Below are 10,199 nucleotides of genomic sequence, written 5' to 3' on the forward strand. Positions count from 1 at the left end.
TGCACATCTCAACAAAATGGTGAATTTTTGAAACTTTTTGTGTTGGGTTTTCTAAAAAATTATTTTCATGTGTTACTAAAAACATATTCCGAAACAAGAAGCTTCAAAAAGAAAGAAATAGATATGAAAAAGTAAAGAGAAAGAATAAACTTACATGATGGTGAATAACTTGGAGAAGAACTTGAGAGAGTTTTTAGGAAATTTGAAAGCTTTTGTGATTTGAAAAACTTTGAAAATGACTTGATGCTTTCGAAATCAGAACATTGAGGGGTTTAAAAAGAGTGGGAATCTTCGGTCAAAAGTTTGATTTATTCAAGAGATATGAGAATAAGAGAAAATCCTCTTTTGAGGGGATTTTGTTCCCTAGACCACATGGCCTGTGTCAGACCTGCGTTGAGCGCATGGTTACCCACGCTGGGCGGTGGGTCTTTGGTCAAGGTTTGACCAAATTGGTTGAATCATAGCCATGACTTGGTCTTGGTTTGGGCCTTTTTGAGTTTTTTCAAAATTTTGACTTGGCCCAATAACCCATTCCTGAATTTTTATATTTTCCCACACCTTTTGAAAATTTTCTGATTTATTTTCCTAAAACTCAAAGAATTTTTATTTTCAAAGGAAAAATTAAATTTTACTTTGATTATAAAAATTGTTCTTCTTTTTGTCATATATAAAAAATAAATTAAGATAATAAATAGAAGAAAAAGATTCCCATAGTTCATCATCTTACCTACAAGCGCTCTTTTAACGTCATTAGCTTGACGCATGTTACCTACAAAACCAGAGTTCATCATCTTCTTTCTACTGCTCAGTTGAGCTTGGTTCACCCCTTAGGACAACATTACAGTGCTCTCTCGCATTAACTTATTTATTAGCTGAAGATGTTGATTTCTGATTTTCAGCTAGTTGTTTGGTCAGTTGCCCGATTTGAATTTCCATATTCCTGAGAGATGCATCAGTGTTCATCTAGTTTGACATCGTCATTTGCATGAACTGATTTAATGTGTCTACCAGTTTAACACTTTTTCCTGTGTTGGGTGTTGATACTGATTATTCCATGGATAGAATTGAGATGGTGGTTTTTGAGTATTATCTTGTCTCCAAGGCTGATTCCTCTGAAACTGATTATTACCCCCTTGAGGATAATTATTTTGAAAGTTCTGCCTTGGAGGATTGCCCACAAAGTGGACCTCCTCATTCTAACAATGGTCTACCTCATGATCTTCAACACAATGGTCACACCTATAAACTTGCTTCTTTGAAGATTCCCATAGTTGTCGAGGTAAACCATTAAGCTTTTGGCTCACTTTATCAAGTTGTTGTTGAAGCAGTTTATGTTGAGCCAACATTGCATCAAATGAGCTCAATTCAAGGATTCTACCTCTCCTCGGTGGTGGTCCTCTTTGGTTCTGACTCTTCTGGTCATTCATTGCCATGGATTCAATTATATTTATAGCTTCTTGCGGTGGTTTAGTCAAAAGTTGTTCGCCAGCCATAACATTCAGAATCCATTTGTGTTGTTGTTGCAAACCATTGATGAATATGTGGATTTGAGTTTGCATATCAAATCCATGATTTGGGCACTTTCTCAGCATATACTTGAATGCATCCCAAGATTCGCAAAGATTTTCCCCAGCATGTTGAACAAATGTGGATATTGCTATTTTTAAATCCATAAACTTTCCGCAAGGAAAGTGTCTGCTCATAAATTTCTCCTCCACTAGATTCCAGTCATTCTGAATGTGTCGAGACATATCTAGAAACCATTATCTAGCTTTCCCTATCATATTTAAGGGGAAAAGCCTCAGAAAAGTGGTTTCCTCTTCTGTTTCTAAGACACCAGCAGTACCAACCAACTCATAAAATTTTGTGAGATGGTTGTATGGATCTTCATGCTCTAGACAACAAATGGATTGGCACACATTAGTTGTACCAATCCATATTTCATTTCTGGAGTCTTTTGGGTACTAGATGGTCTCCCAAATCTTATCATGTTCCTTGGCGTAAAACTGACAAATCCACTAGTGTTAGACTTGTTTTCTGCCCTTGATCCTTCAGTGGTTTGATGATTATTGGTCATTCATTCCGAATTTTTCTTGGCTTTCCTTTGGGCTTTCTTTTTCTTTCGTAGAGTTTTTACAAGTTCTGGATCGAAAGACAATTCAACCTGTTTTTTACTGAAATGCGTGCACCAAAGGAAATGTTTCTGTTTTTTCACAAGAAAGTTAGTGATTAAGAATAAACAATATTTATAATTTACATTGTTTGTACAAATTAAAATAAATTTGTACAAAAGTGAAGAAAAATATTTTTGTACAACATTATTAATAATATAGCATAGTAAATAATAAATTCTATTATTTAGCAATTCCCCGGCAGCAGCGCCAATTTGTTGAAAGAGTTTTCCAGCTTGCTTTATTTTGAGGTAGCAAGTTCCTGATTATTTTATTTAATGACAGGTCGATTCTTTGCTCGTCATCTCGGCTTTGTTGGAATAAATTCCAATGTTGGTATAATGGTTCCAAGAATATTCCTTTAATCAAAACTTAGTTTTATTGAATTATTAACAATTTCATATCATCTCGGCTTTGTTGGAATAAATTCCAACGCCAGTATAATGGTATGAATTTAGAAATTTAACACAAGTAATAATGAGTGATATTTATTTTAGTTTTATTTTATTAACTGAACTACTTCCTTATAAAATGTTGGTAAAGAACAAATAAATAAAGCAATAAAGTTAGAATTTAAACGTACCACTTGTTTTGAAGGGTTAATATAAAGAATAAAGAATAAAGCAATAAATAAATGTTAGTTGTGGAAATATAAATGACAGAAAATAAATATTATTTGTTGAAAGTAAATGACAAAAAGTAAAAGTAGTAGTTAGATCACTCATTATGACTGTGTATTTTTCCTTTTCACAAAGATACAATTTATGAATTAAATTGTACTTTGATTCAAGGTTTCTTTCTTTGTCAACAAATAAAATTTATAAGTTAACACTTTACTATTTTACATTTGCATCTCTTTCAAGATTCAATTGTAGTATACTATAGAGTTATGTTGAATCACAAGGAATTGCCTAATAGATCATTATTGTAATTATAAACATGTTATATTACTAATAAAGTTTGAACATATTTTTGGATTGATTTTGTTTATGGAATTTGAACAAGTAAACATAAATAAACATAAACGTTTATTATGCACAAATTCTTGAGGAGAAAATTTAGTTTGAATGATGGAAATATTGCTTCACATGTTTCTACGAAAAATGTTTATAAAAGTTATGTGTTATATTTTGGTTATTCCAAACATCAGTTCAAAAAATTCCCCCCAGTCCCCTGACGAGAAAAAGTGATTTTCCAACCTTGCAAAATACACTAATCAATAGAAAACTGCCACTCGATGAAATTAGTTGTCATGCCTTATTTCAGGCTTCTTAAACATTGATTAGCTTTCATTACAAGTTGCTTAAAATAGATGCTTTGATTTGGCAAATGAACTAAGGTGTATTCCTACTTTTTAGTTCATTTGTCAAGACTTTAAAAAGAAGCATTTTGGATCTTGAAATCAAGTTTTATGTGATCAAGCTAAAACTGCATTAAACACTTTCTAAAGAATTGAAATTGCCAAAGTAATAACTTAAACATGATTCAATATAATGAAACAAGAAATTACAAGAAATATTAGTGAGCCAAAATTCCACTAAAATTTAGGAGCATTAGCCATCTAAATCCAAGGATTTAAGACACTTTATCATGCATAAATGAGATTACAAAATGAATTTTTATATCTCATTTGATTACTCCTTCTCCTCTTGAATTAAGGAGAAACTACAAAAATAAACTTACCTACTTTGGAGAAGAAATCCTCTAAGAATTTACAAAGAAGAAAATATAGAAGAAGAGAGAATTTTGGATTCTAGAGAGAAGTGGAATGTGGAGTATGTATTGATGAAGATGTGAATGCCTTAAGTGTCATGAAGTGCCTCCTATTTATAGGAGTTTTCCACCACCGCCAAGCTCCTCTGTTCCACTGCCAAGCTGCTGACCAAACCCTTCAGCATGGGTTTGGTCACTCGGCCAATCATCTTAGTCACCTGCTTGAGGATGACTCACCCAAGCTATTGTGGGCTACTTGCCCAGCTATTGTAGGTTACCTCTGAAAAGGCTATGAAGGCTACTTGGAGAGAGGTCATGTATTATGTCATGGTTTCTTGGTGGTTAAGTTAACTTGACCAAGTTGTTGGGTTTATACCACTAAGCTCCTATGTGGCACCGCTAAGTTGCCTGCTTGAGCAGCTTTGACCGTGTTGATGGTGATGTGGCTTGGTGCTCGCTGATCTGGCTAGGTGTGTGGTTCCAAGTCGGGCGGTCAAGGTGCTCTGTTAAGCTGTCTGCTTGAGCAGGTTAGCTTGTGCCAGGCTTGTGTTCTGACTGTGCTAGGTTGGGTCTGACCGTGCTAGGTTGGTGTCCATGTCAGCTAGGCGTGGGTTTGGTCCAAGCTAAGCTGCTTAGTGAGCAGCTTCAATTTGACTCCATATTTTTTCACATAGGCCAAGTCTTATTGACTCATGCTTAAAGCTAAGCACATAGCTTGCCACGTCAAGCTTAAGCATGTCATGTGTGGATCATTTTGCCCTCTTTTGAACATTTTATTTGCACTTGATTAATTCTTCTCTTTTCCACCTATATCCTAAAAATATAATAAAAAGGAAATACACAAAGCATATATACAAGATTTTGATATTTTATCCAAAAAATGTTGAATTAAGTTGGTTTTCTCAATTTTGCCAAGGATAAGTGCCATAAAAGTGTATGAAATTTAAGCATTTTTGGCACTTATCAAACCTTCACATGTTTGCATATATGAAATCTCGTACTTCATGAATATTATTTGTTATTTTGAATCTAGTTTATCTTTTCTATCTATTAATGATCTAAAAGTTTCATTTTACCGATTAGTTAAAATCTTATGTGTTATATTCTAATTTTTATTGTTTGTCAATAGAGAGGAACCAGTGATAGATTATTGTAATCATTATTCCTTCTGAATTTAAACTTCTAACATTGGTTGATTGTTAGCTTTGGGGATTATGTGATCTAAGATTTCTCTTGTTCTTTGGAGGTTTGGTTGCTACTTTTTAACTTGAATAAATTAAATCCTAGCTGATTATCTTGTAGAGGATGAGGGTTCATCAATCCATGGTCATGAATTTAGATCCAATCCACAAATTTCAAAGCAAAGATCCAATATTTATTTATGATTAAGGATGGTTTGCCAAGTTATGAATAGTTATATCGGTAGGATTGTTGTTTTCTTCAATTGATTTAGAATCCTACATTGTTCTTTTTACTTTAATTGCAAACAAACAAACCAATCAACCCCTTTTTCTTTTGTTACTCGTGTTCTACTTTTCTCACAATTGATAATTAATCTAATTCCTCAAGATCAATCTTGGTGTCTTCACACCTTGTAATGCATTTAATTGCAAAATTCTTTTGTTAACGCATAGCAATAGTGCATTCATAAGGCAACCAACTATTACACCTAATAAAAAGCTTATCAAAGGGTGAACACAAGCACAAAGGACCGACCAAAACAAGATAACGATCATACTCAATTCTAGATACTTTAATCTTAATCAAATCATGAAATATTTTTCTTTCGCTCAAATACTTACCCAAAAAAGGACGAGCGACCACATAAGAACACTTAAAATGGTTCAAAACACGTACCTGCTAATCCAATAACATATTAGGTAGATGAGAGTGGTTGTGCAATAATGCTTACAATATTCAAAATGAGTGTCCCCTTTGGTCCAAAACCACCAGACAAACTGAAAAAATTTATAATCCAAGCATAATTTGCTAAAAAGAACACATTAGTAAAAGGCTCAAATGACTACGAAACAATGCTAGATACTCATAAGTCTGATGACATGCTCGGTCACGATCATATCACAAGAGTGAAGAAAAGTGTTCATAAGCACATGTTCAATGGCAATTGGATTGGTCATGATCGAAGGTTAATGACACAACCATTATGTAAAGGCCACAACCCAATAGGCCCAAGATAGACCCAATATCTTGATCGAGCATTAATGCTTAATAAGATCTAGGGTATAGTATACAAGGTAAATTTCAAGGGTAGATGCCCCTATAAGGCATGTCATCACCTTCCTTAGGCTCAAATATAGGCCTCACAAAGTGTATGATTGAAGGAATATGAGTATGATGCCACTCATGGTGTTTACTTGACCTTCCTTCAATGCAAGGTAAGCCCATTATATTTAGTAAAAATGGATGAGACCATTTAAACTGGAAGTACTTATCATATCTTCACCCTATTCTCTATATTTTACACCTATCCTCTATAAATATTAATTTGATAGTCAGATTTTCAAGAGAAATAATTCTAAAACTACCTTAGAAAAATCTAAATATTTACCCAAATCAATGTATTTGTTAGGACGTAATAACAAGGGATTTGCTCCTCTAAAGTATATTTTGATTGAAGTGCACAAATTATACATAGTTAATGAATCTACATCAAAATTTTGTTAACATTCATATAAATTGAACTCTAAAATAGAAGCTGCATTTTAGAGGAATCTGTCCTAATAATATGGAAAACTTTAGTTTTACATTTATAATATTTATTAAAATATAACATGTCATTTCTTTTTTTCTCTTTCTTTTTTGTCATTTGTCCTCTATGTTTGATACTTGGATTCCCTGTTCATTGTCTATAAAATATTTTTTAGAGAATGTAGAATATTATATTTTTTTAACATGTTACTTAATTACAACGTAATTAAGGGTGTATACTAGTTACATATAATACACATCCAAAACTTGGATCCCATGCTGATAATAAATTAATCGTAGACAATCAAGATCACAAGGATATATCTGATAGGTTGTGGTCGAAAAAATTATGGCATTCAACTTTATGATAGATTTAATGTGGCAATAATAAGAAACTAGATATAATATTATATTGTTACCGTACTTGTAATAATTTTATATGACATTAAATAATATTTACTAACCGAGTTACGGTTAGGGGTGTAAGTGGTTCCGGTTTAAACTGCAAAACCGATAGAACCAAACCGTAAAATGTGGTTCCGTTCGGTTTCGCCGTTCGGTTTCGCGGTTCGGTTTGGTTATTTTTTTAAGGAACCGTTTATGTTCGTTTTGGTTTACGATTTTAGAAATTTAGGAACTGTTGGAACCGAACCGCATATTAAAGAAATATATAATAGGGATTAGTGAATAATGTTTTATTATTGTTTAAATTCTTCAACCAATTTTCTAACTTAAATTATCAATTTTTGTATGAATTGTAGTGTTATATATGTTATTAAATTGTTATTAAGTTAATATTATATATGTTATTAGTTACTAAATTGTTTCCTAGTGTCTTATGATTTGGAACATATTTTCCAACTTATGTGATATTGAGTTTGAAACTAACATATATCATATATTGTTATACATGTATTGTTACATGTGTTACTAATTATGAAATGTAAAGTTATAAATGTAACTATTATATATTTTACTAATTGATATATATGTTACTAATCATAAATTATATTGTTATATATGATTTATAATTTTTTATAATGATAGTAGTAATGTTTATCCTTTTATGGATAAACGATATCTCTTGTAATACATTTTGAATTTTCAATTGATGCAAGATTTTTTTATAAAAAAATTAAATGGAAAAACCGTGGAACCGAACCGAACCATTCAAGAGCGGTTCAGTTTGGTTCTTATAGTTAAATTTGCGGTTAATTGAGCAGAACTGAACCATATGTTTTTGATCGGTTCGGTCATTAAAATGCATCAAAAACTGAACCGAACCGAATTTTTACACCCCTAGTTACAGTCAAGTTTCTCTCTTTAAGACATTTTGTGGCACTACCCAAAATGTGCAAGCAAACTATCAACCACACCGTCCCCATGATAAAACACTTCAATTCACTGTTATCGAATTTTTACTGCATTATAAGAACCAAACTCTAATACATCCACCACAATATAGCTACTAGTGTCAATTCTCAAAATATTCACAATATAGTTACTAGTGTCAATTCTCAAAATACTCACAATATGGCTACCCGTGCCAATTATTTTCCCACAATCTGACTACTAGTGTCACTTCTCAAAATTCTCACAATTTGACTGCATGTGCCAATTCTTAGTATCACAGAAAGAAAGGGGATAAGTTTGTCGGAAATGTGTCGGCAAAAAGTATGAGGGAGAAAAAAGGTTGAGTAAAACCATACTCAACTTGGGACAAGAAAATATGAAGGGAGGAGGCTTTTATTATAACATGAGATTTTTTTTCCAAGTTTTTCAACTATCCAATGTCTTGTGAGTTCTTTTTTCAAAACTCTTCCTAGGACTTTTAAGTTTTTTTTATTTCACACCAAAACTCCTCACTGATGACCTCCAACAAAGTAAGTTCTAACAAGTCCTCACTTGAAATTAAAAAACAATTTCGAGAATTTATGTGATCTCAATAAGATTGTGCATAAACAAATGTGTCATGCGACTTGAACCTTTGCATAGTGAATAAAATCCAAATTTTACTAGAGTGACTCGTAGTCTTCAACTTTATCTCCGATATCAAACCACATACAACTTTTTCGAAAGTGTATTCTATAAAGTCTATCTATTAAAGGTCATGCACGTTTATCCTAGTATAGTGAACTCTCTAGAAATTTATGCCCCCAAATTTCATAGGAAGCGGCCCCCACTTCCACATTCACATAGGTGAGTCTATCAAGAGTACTCTTATAGTCTAGGTACTTTACTCCAGTTGGAGTATAAATCATATTAAGAGTTTAACTCATCCTTACATGTACTACAAGAATCATGCTTCTCATAATTTTATAGCATGATCATTCCCATACCACTTTACAACTTATTATTACCCATTGAACCTATTTCTTGGGTTCTCTAGTCAGTTAGGTCGGGTTTCCATCATGAGTGATCCTAGTTCTAAGGGCAATATTCTCATACTCTTAGAAGTATTATGGACTTTCTCTCTAGCTAGTCCTTACGTCAAAGGATCTGCTAAGTTATTCTTAGTGTGTACATGATACACTCTAACAGCTCTTGTAGAGAGTAACTCTCTAATGATGTTGTGCTTACGACGTATTTATCATTTCTTACCATTATAAAAGTGGCTCTCAATCTTTGTAATAGTCACGTACTATCACAATGGATCAACACAACTGATATCAATTTTTCGCATATGAGGATCTCTGCAAGCAAGCTTCTCAGCCAACTTGCTTCTTCACTAGCTGTTACTAGTGCTATCAACTTCCATAATGGGTTGAGCCAAAATAATATGTTTCTTTGACTTCCAAGAAACAATCCCACTAGCTATGCTAAATATATATCAACTGGTTGCTTTGGAATTATCTGAAAGAGTGTTCTAATCAACATCGTTGAATCCTTCTAGGACAGTTGGAAACCTTCGGTAATATAATCCAAAGTTTGTTGATTTCTTAAGGTACCTCATTACCCCTTCTATTTCAAACCTTTCATTTTTATCATTATCTCTAATCAGATGTATATGACTAGTTGAAGTGCCCCCACTATTCATCAATTTAAAAAGGAACTTATTTTCATTGAAGTCATCATCATTAGGCTCAATGATCACTTTTGCATTACGATCATAGAATCTGTACGCATTGTTGTTTACAACATACCCAATGAATACACATTCATAGGCTCTACTTGCGAGTTTAATTCTCTAGGGGCATACCTTCATAAATGATTTCATGGGCAATTCTCTGTATCTCATTAGACTAAGACTTTACTGATTTATCATCAGTTATCTTATACTTGAGGTAGCAACTAACAACATACTTTTTAGTGTGAGCTTCCTCAGTATCATATTTTTTTGAGTAAATTACACTAACACCCCCTGAGTTTTAGTGAAATTACACAAATCACCCCTCACTTTTCTACACCTACACAAACCTCCCCTAGTTTTATATTTTCATTACACTGACCACCCGTGTATAAGAAATAAGTGTAATCTTTTAAACAAAAAATGTGATAAATGCAATTAAGTTAAACAAAACATGATATATTGTGTAGACAAGTCTAAATAATATACAAATCAATGTATCTTTATTATTTTTTGTTACAAAATGCATCAACAATTCT

Source organism: Lupinus angustifolius, unplaced genomic scaffold (assembly GCF_001865875.1).
Source record: "Lupinus angustifolius cultivar Tanjil unplaced genomic scaffold, LupAngTanjil_v1.0 Scaffold_426, whole genome shotgun sequence".
Classification (NCBI taxonomy): Eukaryota; Viridiplantae; Streptophyta; class Magnoliopsida; order Fabales; family Fabaceae; genus Lupinus; species Lupinus angustifolius.